This window comes from Amphiura filiformis, chromosome 13 (genome assembly GCF_039555335.1).
Source record: "Amphiura filiformis chromosome 13, Afil_fr2py, whole genome shotgun sequence".
Taxonomy (NCBI): Eukaryota; Metazoa; Echinodermata; class Ophiuroidea; order Amphilepidida; family Amphiuridae; genus Amphiura; species Amphiura filiformis.
The window spans coordinates 61,904,761-61,920,914 of record NC_092640.1 but is presented as its reverse complement, the minus strand read 5'-3'; positions in this window follow the sequence as shown (position 1 = coordinate 61,920,914).

The window sequence follows — 16,154 nt, the reverse complement described above, 5'->3', positions numbered from 1 at the left end:
AGTCGGTAGAGGGTGCGCCTTGAATGGTGAATGATACTTGTTCGAATCTTGATTTCTGTCCCCACTTTTATGTGAAGAAGGGTCAAGAAATGTTTTTGGATTTTGTCCCCATTTTACGAACGAATATTGTGATTTTTTTAAATTTAATTTTCTCATTTTTTTAGATAAATAAGGCACTGCGAACAAACGGCAACAAAAACCGCTGACAAAATTTGCTCCACCTGCTACCTATCAATGCGTGATATGTTCCACTACATTTAACAGTTAAATGACCTTTGAAAAATAGAACGGCCTCAATGTTTCAAATTGTGTAACCACATTACTTTATTCATTTATGCATTATAAATGATCAGCTATTTTTTCTTTTCTTAAAAGGATAGAACCCAAGTAGATCAGACCATTGATCATATAACTATCAGACCACGTTATCAGATAACTCCGTGATGGTATCGGAACCAAGCACTGTATGGCGATCAATACGATCACGCTATTTTGGTATGCCTTTTTTGTGTACTGATTGTTTCGATCGTGGTTCATTAAGCGCGTGATCCCGTTGACATAGTAACATTACGTAACTTCGATACCGGGCTTCGATACGGAATAGTTGTTGAGTGCACATAATATGGAAAGCCATTGGGGTATTGTGTGCCTTCCAAAGCGCCTTATAACATGTTCTCATTCTGTTGTGGAATCCTAGCCAGTATAGAGGGTATTCATTACTACGTCATTGGTGTGATTGCTCATGCATACAATTCCTCCACATAGGCTGTTTAGCTTATTCATGAAAGTGGCCTCTTGACATGATATAACAGTAACCTTTATGTCATTAGTGAGGCCCACTTACAATGTTCAACACAAAGTGAACAATGCTATAACTTGGAGGACAAACAAACGAACACCGCCAAATTCGACTGACGTGTGTACAACGTGGGAAGCTATGGGGAAATTGAAGACTCGCTCTCTGATCATGCATGTGTTTATGGTTCGGTTAGCGGTTACTTAGCAACTCTCGTTCCGCTTGGGTTTATTGCATACACTCTATTCAATGATAGGCCTTGCGTTTATCGATTGGCTCCAAACAAAGGATTTGAACCGGTTTCTTCCCAGTAATCATTGCACTGTGCAGTCCATTCAATCAAATGTTGTTATCAACCTATTTGATCGTACTGCATTTTGTTATGTGTGTGAGACGAACTGTCGCGGTAGATGCAATCATGCTTTTGTTGAATGCATTTGAGTAGTCCGCCATATTTACGGGATGATACGTCATATGCACAGCCTCTATTCAGTTGTATGATTTTGTTCGTTCACTCATTCAAATTTTATTTATATCATTTGAAGACTGAGCCTATTATGATACATCCTCCGTGTAACAGTTTCAAACAAATATAGCTAGGATTATTGGGGCAGAGGTTATCTTTTGACTCCTCTTAGAGGGCTATCATTTTTTTCGGAAGGGGGGTCCCAAATTTACAAAAAGTCTGCGTCAATAAAATTGCGCACCCCCACCCCCTATTTCGGCAACAAACATTTTATGATCCCAAACCCCAAAATTGTATTGAAATCAGTCTTTTTGAATAAAATAACGCACTTTCTGTGGTCATCGTGTGCCTCCCTACATTTTGGTCATAAAACATTTTATGACCCCCTCCTATTATTTTTTCCAAGACTTTATGACCCCCGTATATTTTGGACCCCCCCCCCCTTCGAATAAAACTGATGCATAGGCAAGGACACTCGCGCGAATTGAAAGACAGTTCGTCTCACACACATAACAAATGCCTATACAATCAAATAGGTTCATTACAACATTTGATTGAATGGATTGAGTTACTCTAAAATGAAACGATAAAAACAAAGAATCATGAAAAAGACACATACACGATAAAATAATAAAATTATATAAACAATGTTAAAGATAAAATCAAGAAAATAGAGAATAAAATTTCCTCAAATCAGAAAAAATATCTGTCAGAAATTACTGCATGAGATTCGAACCATCAATCTTCTCCACTAGTTCTCTTTATCCTCGCACTATAGTCTAATGCTCTGCTCACTGGGCCACAACGTATCAGGTGAATGATTACCGCATTATCATGAACAAGTTTGTTCGATCTTGTTCATAATTGTATGTGTCGATATGTTTCACCCTTTAACTTCACGTGCCCTTAATGATCAGTGATAATAGTCGGCTTTTACAGGGATGGCGCTCTCTTATTTCCATGAACTCCATAGCGCCATTAGGCGAACGTTTACGGTATGTTTGAGATTTCTTATCTTAAGGGAGTAATTTGACACCAGTTTCGATGAAATCGGATATTTTGTTTTTATTTCTTGTGATACAACACGATGGGACTATTTGTAAAATTTTGACCCCACTGTGATTTTCGACCCCTCGTGGGAACCACGAGGGAGCAAAAATAGAACCGATCAAATTTTTATCCTTTTAGGTTTAAGAATGCTAAAAAACATTGGTTCCATAAATGAATTTAGAAGACCCCAGGTGACCCCAAAATGACCTTCCACAAATTTGGTTCTAAATAATGACTGTACCCATCAAGTTTCATGCCCATACGACAGTTTTTACTAATTTGACCTCAGATGACCCCGAAATTACATTCCCAAAATTTGGCTCTAAATGTTGAATGTACCCACTAAGTTCCATGTCCATATGACAGTTTTTACTAATTTGACCTCAGTTGACCCCTGGATGACCTCAGGTGACTTTGACCCACTAACCAATACAAACTTGTTCTGTCTCGTGACAAGATGCATTCAACCACCAAGTTTCATGCCCATATGACAGTTTTTACAAATTTGATCTCAGATGACCCTTGGGTGACCTCAGGTGACCTTGACCCACTAATCAACACAAACTTGATATGTCTCGGGTCAAGATGCACCCACCCACTAAGCTTGAGGAACGTGTGACCCATAGTTTCCAAGAAAAACAGTTTTTTACTAATTTGACCTCTGGATGACCTCGGGTGATCTTGATCCACTAACCAATACAAACTTGTTCTGTCTCGGGTCAAGATGCACCCATCCACCAAGTTTGAGGAACGTGCGACCTCTAGTCTCCGAGAAAATAGGCGGACACACACACACACAGATAGACAGACGATGCGTATTTTTATATAGATTGTATTGCACTATTTGGTAGCTTTTAAAATGGGTGGTTTGTCAGTAAATATGAGCCCAGTCATGCATGAAAGCATCATTATTGTTGGGTTCAAATTCGCAGGCACTGTATGATACACATGGTGACATGTGTATTTTTGGTTAAAATGAGGTCAAATGTAAAGGGGAACCTGTTTGGATTATTTATTATAAAATACTACAGTAGTTTATTCAGTTGGTACACTTATGTAAAATTATTTATCAGTCATTGTTTTTTCTGTTAATCTGGTGTTTTATTTTCGTTACAGACGCCGTCGTCAGACAGCTGGCTGTAATATTTCTTCAAGTCAGGGATGTTATTTTGTTCATCAGGTTATTCATTCACTATAACCAGCGCACTCACAGGTGTATATAAGGAGTTCGTTTGGGATACCTTACCCCTCTAGATTGTCAATAAAAGGTCTTTCAATTCTCAACCCCTTGTTTAACATAGGAGTCGGGTGCAACCATACTCCGAATTGTTGCCCTGTCGGCGTAAAACGCTCAAACCGGCAAACGTTAGGGTATTAAATAAGGATAATTTACTTTGTGGTCAATGTAATTTGTTGACCCTCAAATCAGGGAAGATAATTTATTGGGTGGGCAACTGTACTGAATGAAATCCAGGCGGTGTTATTATTATAATATGATTATTGGCAAAAATATTTCCTTAACACCTCAGCTTTTTGGTACTTAATTCACAATGACGATATGAGTAATGAGAAAATTACAAAGGTTCGTCATTTGGGATTTTTTTCCAATAGCCTATAAATGACAAAGTATGCATCACCTCTTCTACAAGTCAATCTCTTCCATACAACATTGCACTGAGTATGTATGAAATAGTAAAAAGCTGCGTCGGCAGTGTGATGATAAATACAAAAGTAAAAAGTAGGAAACTGCCGTGAAGTATATAAAATTGGGCAAGCTTTCGGCCATAGGCCTTTTTCATAGCCATGATATTAATATTTGTGAAAAGAAAAGAAAACATACACTAGGAATGAACGTTGATAAACGCGCGTGCGAATGAGGGACGAAAGCGCGAGCTGGAAAGCACAAAAAACGCGAGCGGGGAAACACAAAAAACACGAGCGGGGAAGCACAAAAAACGCAAACCGGGAAGCACAAAAAAACCGCAAAGGGCCTAACGACGGAAAGCAGGAAAATCAACGTCCATTCCTGAAGGCGTACGTGTTCCTAAATTGAAAATTAGCTGCTGTTCATCTTTGCGGCGTTTTGCCGTGTTACCGTGGCATTTGAGTCCAGTAATTTGCATGTCTTCCTGGCTGTGACCATTCGTTGAAAAATGATTTGCAACTGGTTTGGTGATGTCCCTCTGTTGGTATCTCTGAGATGTTCCCGAAAACGTTCTGATATCATTCGTCCAGTTTCACCGATGTATACTGAAGCGCATGTATGAGTATGTATGACTGACTTTATTTGCGCAAACGAGTGGCTTATCCTATAAAATAGTACAGTATTACTCATCCAGAATCATTGGTTGTAACTGAATACGTTGGAAATGTTATGAAAAGATACATCACTTAAAAAAGGCATCAGTTGATTTCAAGGGATATTACTAGTTTTATGACAATTACAAATTATGGTGCCCATGTGCAAAATAATTTACAGGGTGGGCATTTTGTACAATTCAGAAATGGCCATCCAGTTTCCTGTTATATACCTCCCTGTCAAACGGCTCTATGTAATTGTCCGATCGATCATCCGGTGCGCTCATTCTAGGGAAAGAAATTTGAACCTACCACCCTACCCGGGGGTAAGTGAGATGTAGAAACCCATTTACATATTAAAATATTTTTCGTCCATTTTAATATTATGGGCATGAAACTTATTATATATTTTATCATAGTGGTTTCCTATCATTTCCAGGCCCCGAGGTATATGACAATATTCAGGACCCTGTCTTTTTGAATGAAATATTTCCACCAAAGTGGTTCCTAAAAAGGAACATAGTCGTCGTGTCTCTCAGCTGTCTCCTCCACCATGTCGATGGTACTTCCTGACAATTGTTGCAAAATGTGAAATTGAAGGGTGCAAAGATATATGTGAAATCAACGTTAAAAGTGATTTTATCCACTAACAAAACAACGCACATGAAGTTTCAACTTTCAAAGCTTCTGGTTCCAAAATAGGTAAAATATTTTAAAACAAATACCGACTGATCAACCCTGATTTTGGAGCTTTAACAGTATACTTCGACTATATTTATAAATACATATTTATAAATACACACATGACTACCTCCGCACTGCTATAACAGCTCGTAGACAGGAAGTCCATAAAGTGACCTTCGGCACGGCGGGTCCATTTGAATGCAATGGTGGTAACAACACCAGATGTTGCAGCAAAATTGTCTATTTTGTTCAACTTTGTGATATTATTGTAAACGTTTCCGTCGATAAATATTTTTCCTTCAGCAAATACTTTCAAAATGTTTTGTTTTATAACTTTAAAAAAAAATTGGAATCCCCTAATGTAAATAATTTAATTTATTATTAAACTTTTTTGATATTTATCTAAATAGTTCCCGTCCTTTTCTGCATAATGGTCAATAGCATGTGGATTTGGTCACCCTTGGTGGTCTTGGAATGTCGCTCCCATGGGTCACGTGCGTATTTATAAATACGGATGTTTACGTTTTAAACAGGGCTATATACCCGAAAAGAGCGCTATGAGACCCCTTAAAGTCACACTTAATTCTACTTTATACACTGATAAACTTTACCCTTTTGTGTGTATTGTGTTATCAATCAACATGGGCATAGATATAACCAGTCTAGAAGACAAATGAATAATTGGAATAATTTTAGAAAGTTAATCCTGTCATTGTCATCTACTTTTTGTAAAGATCTGAATTTGTAATATTATTAAAACGTGGTATTATACACGTATATTACAGACTTGACATCTAAAATATGGAATATAAATATATGGATTTTTTTTTCCAACAGGAGAAATCTCTTATCATTCTATGCCCCCCCCCCACACACACACACACCCACACATTATGTTTTCACCTAAAGCCAATAAGGATAACTGCAGGCATGCTCCTTTCAATGTTTGCTTGCCCTCCACCGACCCAAAATTGGCCAAATTTAGGGTAGGCCCTTTTGATTTTTTTTAGTTTTTAGTTTATAATTTAAAAGGTTTTTAATTAATTTTTCTGTGTCTAAATTTCATTTTAAAGCTAAAATTGGCCCTCAACATCTTTTTTAAGAAGAAAATCATTACTGTAAACTCATTATAATATTTATAACTATCCATTCATGCAGGGAAAATATGACACAACATCCAATGGGGGAGTAACACAAAACATATAAACAAAGTTAAAAACCCGACGTTTCGAAAAGAGAAAACTTTTTTCTCAAAGGTAAAATAAATGACATGTTCTCAATAAAGTGGAGACCAGCTCTTTCGCAGTGAAATTACTTTGACAGTCCATCACCAACCACAGAAATCTCTGGTTAAAGTTTCACTAATTTGGTCAATCCTTTTTGAGATATGGATATCGATAGGGATAATAAGAGGAGCATGCTTCAGATCGCCTTATTGGCTTTTAAAACTTGCGGGGGGTAGGCGGGGGATATAATTGGAGATGTATAAAGAGACTTCTCCTGTTGAAAACAATTGAAAATATATTCCATATTAAATGTCAAGTCTGTACATTGTAAATCCTCGAGCCTCGAGCTCATACAAGCAATTCCATTGCAAGTAACTTTAGGATAAGATCAGATCGAGCTATCATGGAGGTTTAGTGACTTCACAGGAAACAGGAAAATGTTTTTTAAAAACATTGTGAACGTGTTATAAACGTGTTTTGGGTTGGTCAAAACATTTTAATGACATTTAAATATCATATAGAGGTCATGAAAGTGTGTTTAAAAGTTTTATAGAAAAACACCAGAACAGCAAACTGAAAATATTGTCAAAATGTTTTAATGTGTAAAATATTTGGTCAACACGTATAAAAGTATATGTTAGAATGTTTGCCACAAGTTTTAAATATTTTTTAAAGCGTGCATTGATTGTGTATATTGCACTCCGTATACTCAGGCGGGTTGATGCATTTATATTTGGTTTTATTTTCCAACATTTTAAGTGATAGTTTTGGTATAAAAACAGTACAAATCTCGGTTTTTTTTCTCGTGTAGGCCTATGGAATAGCTTAATAAATGCGTATGATAATCAGTTGTTACTCGAGAAATTATAATAAAATAAGGATTGAAATAAGGATTTACTCATTCATGTTGACAATACTTTAGCTGTTTTCGTCTTCGGTGTGTTAGGACTAGTACAATTGAATTTGTTCTGGTATGTTGGGGTGTACATGTACATCCTATACACTAATGAACTGTATAAAGGCAGAGTATTGGATGCGTTTTACGTACGCATGACGTCGACTGTACATGTGTATACACTGTACATGTATGTGTATGTGTATGTGTACTGTACATGTTGTATATTGTACATGTTTATACTGTGTATACATACAATATAATTATCATATTTTATTGACAATGCAAACTAAAAACCCTGAATCTTACATCACGAATGTCTTTCGGGATCGGATAGCAACATTTGCTCAGTATTTTTGTGGGACATGAGAGCACATCAGACATAATTGCATTCTGAATATGAGGAATGTTCTTATGATATCAAATAACTATTATTAAAAATTGATATATTTTTATTGTTGATATTTAACAGTCCTCGAAGTAAACTTAATCTAATTATGTACTTAAGGTGGTATTGGATGCATTTTCTAGAAATTAGGAAATGCTTTGAGCATGTTTTAAACAGATTACTTGAGTAGGGTAAAGTACACTGATCAATATGCCTTTTGTTTGAAGCAAATCGGACATACGGTTTCCATAATACATCAAATTATATTTTCTTTGTATATTATTGTTTTTATCAATAATCAATATAGTTAATGAGCTAAAAGGACTGTAAAGGCTCATTAATATGTAATTTTTGCTAATATTTTGCTAAAAATCAATGCATAAATGTTCATGGTACTTTTATTTTGCATACTTTTGCCCTGAAACTTGGTCAAAGTGTTTCTAATATGTTCTAATGTATTATATAGTGAAGCCGCCCCTAATTTGCATATTTGCATAATTAATGAGCTAATTTGCATAAATGCTAATTAATTATGCAAATTAGGGCGGCTAGCTCATTAATTATGCATAAATTATCTGGAAGTCATTAGGAACACTTTGACCAAGTTTGAAACCAATATTATGTTAAATAAAAATGTTATGAACATTTATGCATTGGATTTTAGCAAAATATTGGCAAAAATTACATATTAATGAGCACTTTCAAGTCATATTAGCTCATTAACTGTATTGATTATTGATAAAAACAATACAATACAAAGACATTTAAAATGTATGTATTATGAAAACCGTATGTCCGATTAGCTTCAAACAAAAGGCATATGGATCAGTGTTCTCTGCCCTACTCAATTAATATGTTTAAAACATAAATAGAGCACTTCCAAAATGGGTCCAGAACCACCTTAAAGTGTGTGTGTAGCTGGGAGGAAAAGCAATCCATCATTTGAAGTTTTGGGGACAAAAATGTATTTTATTTTATTATTTTATTTTATATTTTATAAAGTACATGTTTTTATGTGATCTAATGGTTATGTATTTTGAAATTTTATGTAACGGATATGTTTATTTGCCCATTTTAAGTGCATGATTGTGTATAATGCTGTTATATATTTATATATTTTATGTATTTTAATATCATGTTATTATTTTGATGTATATTTTAATGTGACCCTTGGGCCTCGTGGAAGAACAGAGGATACATTAAAACTTCCACTGAATGCTTAACGTAGGCAAAAGAAGAAATAAAATTTAGACTCACATTTTTATGTACGTTCGACTACATGTAGAGCCAATAATAGTGTGATATGTGTTCCAAATGGCTTCAATTGAGGTTTCATTTTGAAAAAAAATGAAAAACTTATGCTACGAGACATATTGCGCAGTTTTACACTTCAACGGTTTAGAGAAAATAGCTAAATAGCCACAAAGCTGCTCATTATACAGCCTTTCCGCACAAGGTCGGAATTATCAGAGCATGACCTGCTTTATATCATTAAAATTCACCAATCACCAAGAGGTCTTGTGGTTTTATCTCAAAGTGGAAACCAATTTTATATTATTTGTGGAAATTATATTATATTACAATTTTGAAAGACGAGGTCTTAGATAATCAGAAAGTAAACTAGTGGACATCCATAATACTGCCAACAATTAAAAATGTCGATGATAAAAAGTTTTGATTATGAGAAAAAGAAGAGCATTATGTTTTATTTCTCATTAGCCTTTTCAAATGATGGCGTACACAATAGGATAAGGTAGTCTCCAATGTGGGTAAAACCCGGCAAATTCAACAGACTACCCATTTCATGCAGCGCCACCCTATTGTGTCCGCCATATCTCAAAAAGGCTAATAGTAAACCTGTCATGCGCCCAAGCAGTATTTTTGTATGCACCGGGCCGTATAATTCAGTTTGCATTGAAGAGATGCAATGAATAAGTTTGAGATGGCCACATCCCTCTGGCCACATCCCCTACATGTAACTAGATACCCATCCGTCGCGGACGCAATAGGTCTCCCGCGCTATAGGCGGCGGAAGCGTAGAGGGGGAACACGCCCCTAAATATTTAGAAGGGGACGTCCCTGGTTTCCCTAAAAATCATATTGCAAAATTGCAAAACTGGGCCACAAAATTACAAAAACACACTTCATACACTTTATTTGGGGCTAAAATGGTCTGCAAATGATATTAGACTGTCAGGAGAGGGACATTTTGGTAGACGAACGAGGTACCAATATCTGACCACAGACGTGTGTAGGGGGTCACTTGAAATTAATGGAATGGCGTGTCTGCCGGGTTCCATCCACTGCGTGTGCCCCCAGGGGCCCTCCAAATAGCTAAAAAAAAGGTTCAGGGTAGATGAGCGTGGTACCATTTAAAACCACCACCATAGTGAGTGCAATGCTCTCCATATATCAACATCACAAACGGCAGACATTTTAACTTCTGTCAAAGGCCTGTCAGACCCCCAGCCCCCCCCCCCCCTGAAAATCAGCCAAACATAGATGGGCAAGGTACCACTTGGGAACAATTCCAAATGAATGAGTGTAGTGTATAGAATACTAAATGGACAATAACAGACACATAGTCCCCTGCACTACCGGTATCAGACACCCAAAAAGTACCGCCGGCCCCCCTGCTTTCAACTAGCCTAGGCTAGATATTGTCGATACCACTCAAAAAAATCTTAAATGAACAAACATAATTCATAGAACACGAAATAGGATATGACAGACATTTTGTCTGCTGCAATACCGAAAACAGACACCCCAAAATGGACCACTACCCCAGCTTGCCAACTAGCCCGGGCTAGATATTGTTGATACCACTCAAAAATAAGCTTAAATGAACAAACATAATTCATAGAACACGAAATAGGATATGACAGACATTTTGTCTGCTGCAATACCGAAAACAGACACCCCAAAATGGACCCCACCTCCAAATTGCCAACTGGCCTGAACTACAGTAAGCCAAAGAATTAAGGTACCAGTTATGTTCACCCCTGTATATCCTAAATAAAGACAAATATGTCAAAATTAAAGCAGTCAATGCCTGTACTCTTTAGCTCTGATTTAAGACCTTATCTGTTGAAATTGGTTGAGAATTAAAGAAACGGTGATCTAAAAACCTAATGAAGAAACGAAATCAAAAGTTGCACTTTTGTGTTCTAATTAATGAAAGCATGACGCTAGTTTTAACGTGCTAATCAAATATGGAAGCGCAGCGCTAGTTATCTTGTTCACGAACGCTTTGTGTACAAATCAATAGGGTATTTAATGCAGCAAACTGCAACTTTTAAATTGTTATCTATTTGGGTTTTGGGATCGCTGTCTTTATTTCTTAAACAATTTCAACAAAAGAGGTCTTAAATTCGAGATAAAAGATGTAACTATTGGCTGCTAGTTCCAATTATGGCGTATCTGTCTTTGTTTAAGATATACAGGAGGTGAACATAACTGGTACCTTAATTTTTTGGCTTACTGTAGATATTATCGGTACCACTCAAAAATAGTCTTAATGAACAAGCACATTTCATAAAACACGAAATAGGATATGACAGCCGTTTGTTTCCCACATGGGGAATGTAAAGCAATTTAATTTTAATAATAAACTATATAAATGTTGTTAAAGTTAATAAATAGATGAATTATTTATTGATTTAGATGTCGTAAGTGGCACATACCATAGAGTTGCACTCAAATAGAAATAAGTGTAGAGTGCAATACTATCGTATGTGCCACATACGATAGTGTAGCAGCCACTGCGAAATTAGGATATGCGTAATAACGGCTCAAATGTCCAATATTTGTCATTTTATGTTACTTAACAACTGTTAATTTATTTAGGCACATAATATTTACAATAGCAAGAAACCTTTTGCCCTAATGTTATCTCTCAAGATTTATTACTGAATCAAAAAATAAGAACACCATATTTAAACTTAGCCAGCTTGGTAACATCGCGTTTAGACGTCACAGTGCACTTACGATAATGTAGCATTCCGTGATTTTGTTGTTTAGGTCCAATAAAGTATGGTATGTGGCACATACGATGGTCTTGCAGCAGATGAAAAACAAAATTTAGCGTACAAGACTCTCGGACAAGACTTTCGTAAGTGGCACATACGATAGTCTTGCAGGCATTAATAAAATTGCATTGAACATATTTTATTTTATTGATTAAAAATAATTAAGCAATTTTAAAACTTAAAACCTGGTTTAAAATGTGTATTTTAACGGCCTTCCATAATTCTTTAACATCTCAAATTGACCAAAAATGTCACTTACGATAGTATAGCACTCTGCCGACGATTTGGAATTAAGATGTTCATTATTCTGATGCAAAGTGAGTAACTGTATTAAAATGTTCTTGAAATCATGAATTTTCGAGGCATATTGAGTAAGTTCTTTGAAATGTTTAATATGTTTTCTTTAGTGTAAATTCTGTGGACATGACATCTTGATAACACAAAACCAATTTGAAAATAATTTTTTTTGAATTTAATTAAAACACAATACCGATTGCCGGGCTAAGTTGTCACACAAAATTTCAATAATTGCATTGAAGAGTTTCTTTTTGTACTGTGGGTATTACATATTACTTATGTAGCCTGGCCTTGTTAGTAAGTTGGGTGGGATGTCCATTTTGTGTGTGGGCAGGGGTGTGGGTGTGTGGGGGTGTGTGTGTGTGGGGGGGGGGGGTCTGGTACATTTAGCGCAGCAGATAAAATGTGTGTCATTACCTATTAGGTGTTCTATGAAATGTGCTCGTTCATTTAGGATTCTTTTTGAATGGTACCTACATTAAATAGGCTGGGCTAGTTGGTAAGCTGGGGTAGGGGCCCATTTTGGGGTGTCTGGTATCGGTATTGCATCAGACAAAATGTCATACCCTATTTCGTATTTTATGAAGTATGTTTGTTCATTTAAGATTTTTTTGAGCGGTACCGACAACCGGGACCGACAATATCTAGCCCGGGCTAGTTATCAAGCTGGGGTAAGGGTCATTTTGGGGTGTCTGTTTTCGGTATTGCAGCAGACAACATGTCTGTCATACCCTATTTCATGTTCTATGAACTATGTTTGTTCATTTAAGATTATTTTGAGTGGTATCGACAATATCTAGCCCGGACTAGTTGGCAAGCTGGGGTAGTGGTCCATTTTGGGGTGTCTGTTTTCGGTATTGCAGCGGACAAAATGTCTGTCATATCCTATTTCGTGTTCTATGAATTATGTTGGTTCATTTAAGATTTTTTTGAGTGGTATCGACAATATCTAGCCTAGGCTAGTTGAAAGCAGGGGGCCGGCGGTACGTTTTGGGTGTCTGATACCGGTAGTGCAGGGGACTATGTGTCTGTTATTGTCCATTTATTCTATACACTACACTCATTCATTTGGAATTGTTCCTAAGTGGTACCTTTCTCATCTATGTTTGGCTGATTTTCGGGGGGGGGCCTGGGGGGTCTGACAGGCCTTTGACAGAGGTTAAAATGTCTGCCGTTTGTGATGTTGATATATGGAGAATGTTGCGCACACTATGGTGGTGGTTTTGAATGGTACCACGCTCATCTACCCTGAACCTATTTTTCTAGCTATTTGGAGGGCCCCCTGGGGTAACACAGTGGGTGGAACCCGGCAGACACGTCATTCCGTTAATTTCAAGTGACCCCCTACACACGTCTGTGGTCAGATATTGGTACCTTGTTCGTCTACCAAAATGTCTCCCTCCTGACGGTCTATATCTAAAATGTCCCAGTAAAACAAGAACAAAATATCCTCATCACCGACCGCACCAACACCCACCCACCCACCCACCCATTTTAGTGCTTTCGCTGCCACTGCCCCCATTCACTTGTCAAATTCCACTTTTACACAACATAATGTATGCACGGATCCAAAAGTCTGAAATCTGTGTCAGTGAACCAGTGTAACATTTAAAATTTTGCAAACTGAGTTCAGGCCCTTTTTTGTTTTTGCTTACAGCAATAAGAGTGTAAAAATGATGCACAAATGGATTCTATTGGACCTTCAGTTTGCAAAATTTTGTAATTTCTCAGAGGGAACATTCCCCTCACAGACACCCCCTGTGTATGGATAAACAAGTGGCCGTTTTCGCTTGTTTTGGACACCCGTCATGCCCGTGCACTTTGTATGTTTAAAGCAATAATTACGATCCACGAATAGATTCAAGTGTTAAAACCGTCCACCAAATGGCTTCAATTAGGCCTTGATTTTGCAAAATGTTCCAACTTCTCAGGGAAACAGCCCCCTTAGACACCCCTGCGTATCGATAAACAACTCGCCCTTTTCGCTTCTGCTTTTGATACCCAACACTCTTTTATGTTTAAAGCAATATTAATGTTAACAATAATAGTAAATCTCATCTTAGCCCCGAATACATACATACCCACCCGAAAACCAATAAAACACACCAGTCTAAATAATTCTTGTTTTGTTCATTAACACGTTTTAATCATGGTATAGGTGCGGCCACACACGCAAGCTATCTCGCGCTCTACATCATATAATATCTAATATACAATACAATTATTATAATTATTATAATTAACATTATTCTTATTAACGTTGACATTATGCATTATCATTGACATTGTTGAAATTCTGGCGCATAAACTGTTAAATAATGTACTCACTTTAACAAATCCTTTTGCCTGACATAATTGCTGCAAGTGCGCATATTAAAAAATTAATAAATGAATTAAACAAATCGTGAATTTTTGATATTCAAAATATTAAATACTTTCCACTTTCCACTGCTGATTCATATTCAAACGAAAACCGTCATGGTTTTTGATCATTTCGTGATCGAAACTGCGATTCAACGCATATCAACTGACACTGAAGTGGAACTGTCCAAGGACATAAAACACGAAACGGGTTATATTAACCACGAGTTTATCATGAAGATAATGACCTTAATCTACCATTAACTACACAAATAAATAATAACTTTATCACATAAACATTGGAAATCAATAAATGGCTGACTTCGTGATCCAAGAGTGTCCTTTTGACAAATGTATACACTTAGAAGTATAGGAACGAGAAAAATGATTGAAAAGAACAATAGCCGAAATTGGTGGAATGAAATATTCAGATTTGCAATCATCAAAAAATGCGAATGAAAATGGCATCATAATACATGCAATGAAACCAATGGCAAAACTCAAAACGACCTTGGGATAGGCGAAAACAGAGAGAAAACCTGAACAAATCAGGGAAAATACTCTGGAAATTCCTATCCGGCCCCCGATGGCGACCAAGCGTTAACAGAACGACAAAATGTTTTGGAATGCTCCAAGGTCAATCACTAATTTAGAAAATTCAATATTTTTGACAATAACGAGCGAACAAGAGCAAAATATATCTCCTAATCTAATTATTACAAAATATGAACTGCATGATATACATGTATATATGGTCAATTCCAGCGGAAGCGGGACAAAATTCTCTCTATGTTAACTTTCCACTTTAAAATGTCATTAATAAAGGAAATCACGTTATTGATGGAGCATATCATGTCACGTCCAACGTGCTCTCTTTGTGCATATGGTCGAATCCAACGAAACGTGTACACGGCATGTTCAGGGCCATAACTTAAAAGTATTAATCAATTGGCATTCATTTTTGTATTGTGTTTATTCGCCTTGATCATACGCTTCGCGCCATATATAATAAGACCCCTTCTGTGAAAAACTTAGACACAGAGACCCCAAAACATGCTATTTTTACCCATTTTTTCAAAATATTTCTTAAAGTATTTTTAAAAACGTCTAAATCAGTTATGAAAAGAAGTCATTGGATTGAATCTAAATTGATTTCCTGAAAGGCGTGTATTCAAAGATTGCCTGTTCAATTTTTCACATATTTGTACATAATTATGAATTTTTTGTGATCATTTTTGGAGTGGTATTTTTTTACATTACCTACGAATACAATTTTTCATAGCACTAGATATATCTTTAAAAATGGAAATCACTAATAAATGCGCGATTGATACAAGCTTTGATATGTCCAATACTGAAATGCATTGCATTCAGACATCTTTATTATTGTGTTTAGCTGCCAGAAATTCTAAATGGCACAAAGGTAGGTTTGGTAAAAATATGCATTACCTCCGAATACATGTTAAAAGCTGTGTCATTTCCACAAAGTGAGAGAATAGTAAACAATAGTTAAGCAATAGGTGCAGGGTAATACACTCTTTATTTCTACCAAGTTTCAATAGCCTGCGTTTAAATATTTCTGAGATGTCAACAATAAAAGCAAGTATTCGTAGGTAAATTTCGGTAACCGAATGTTACCTACGAATACAATTTAACATCATGACA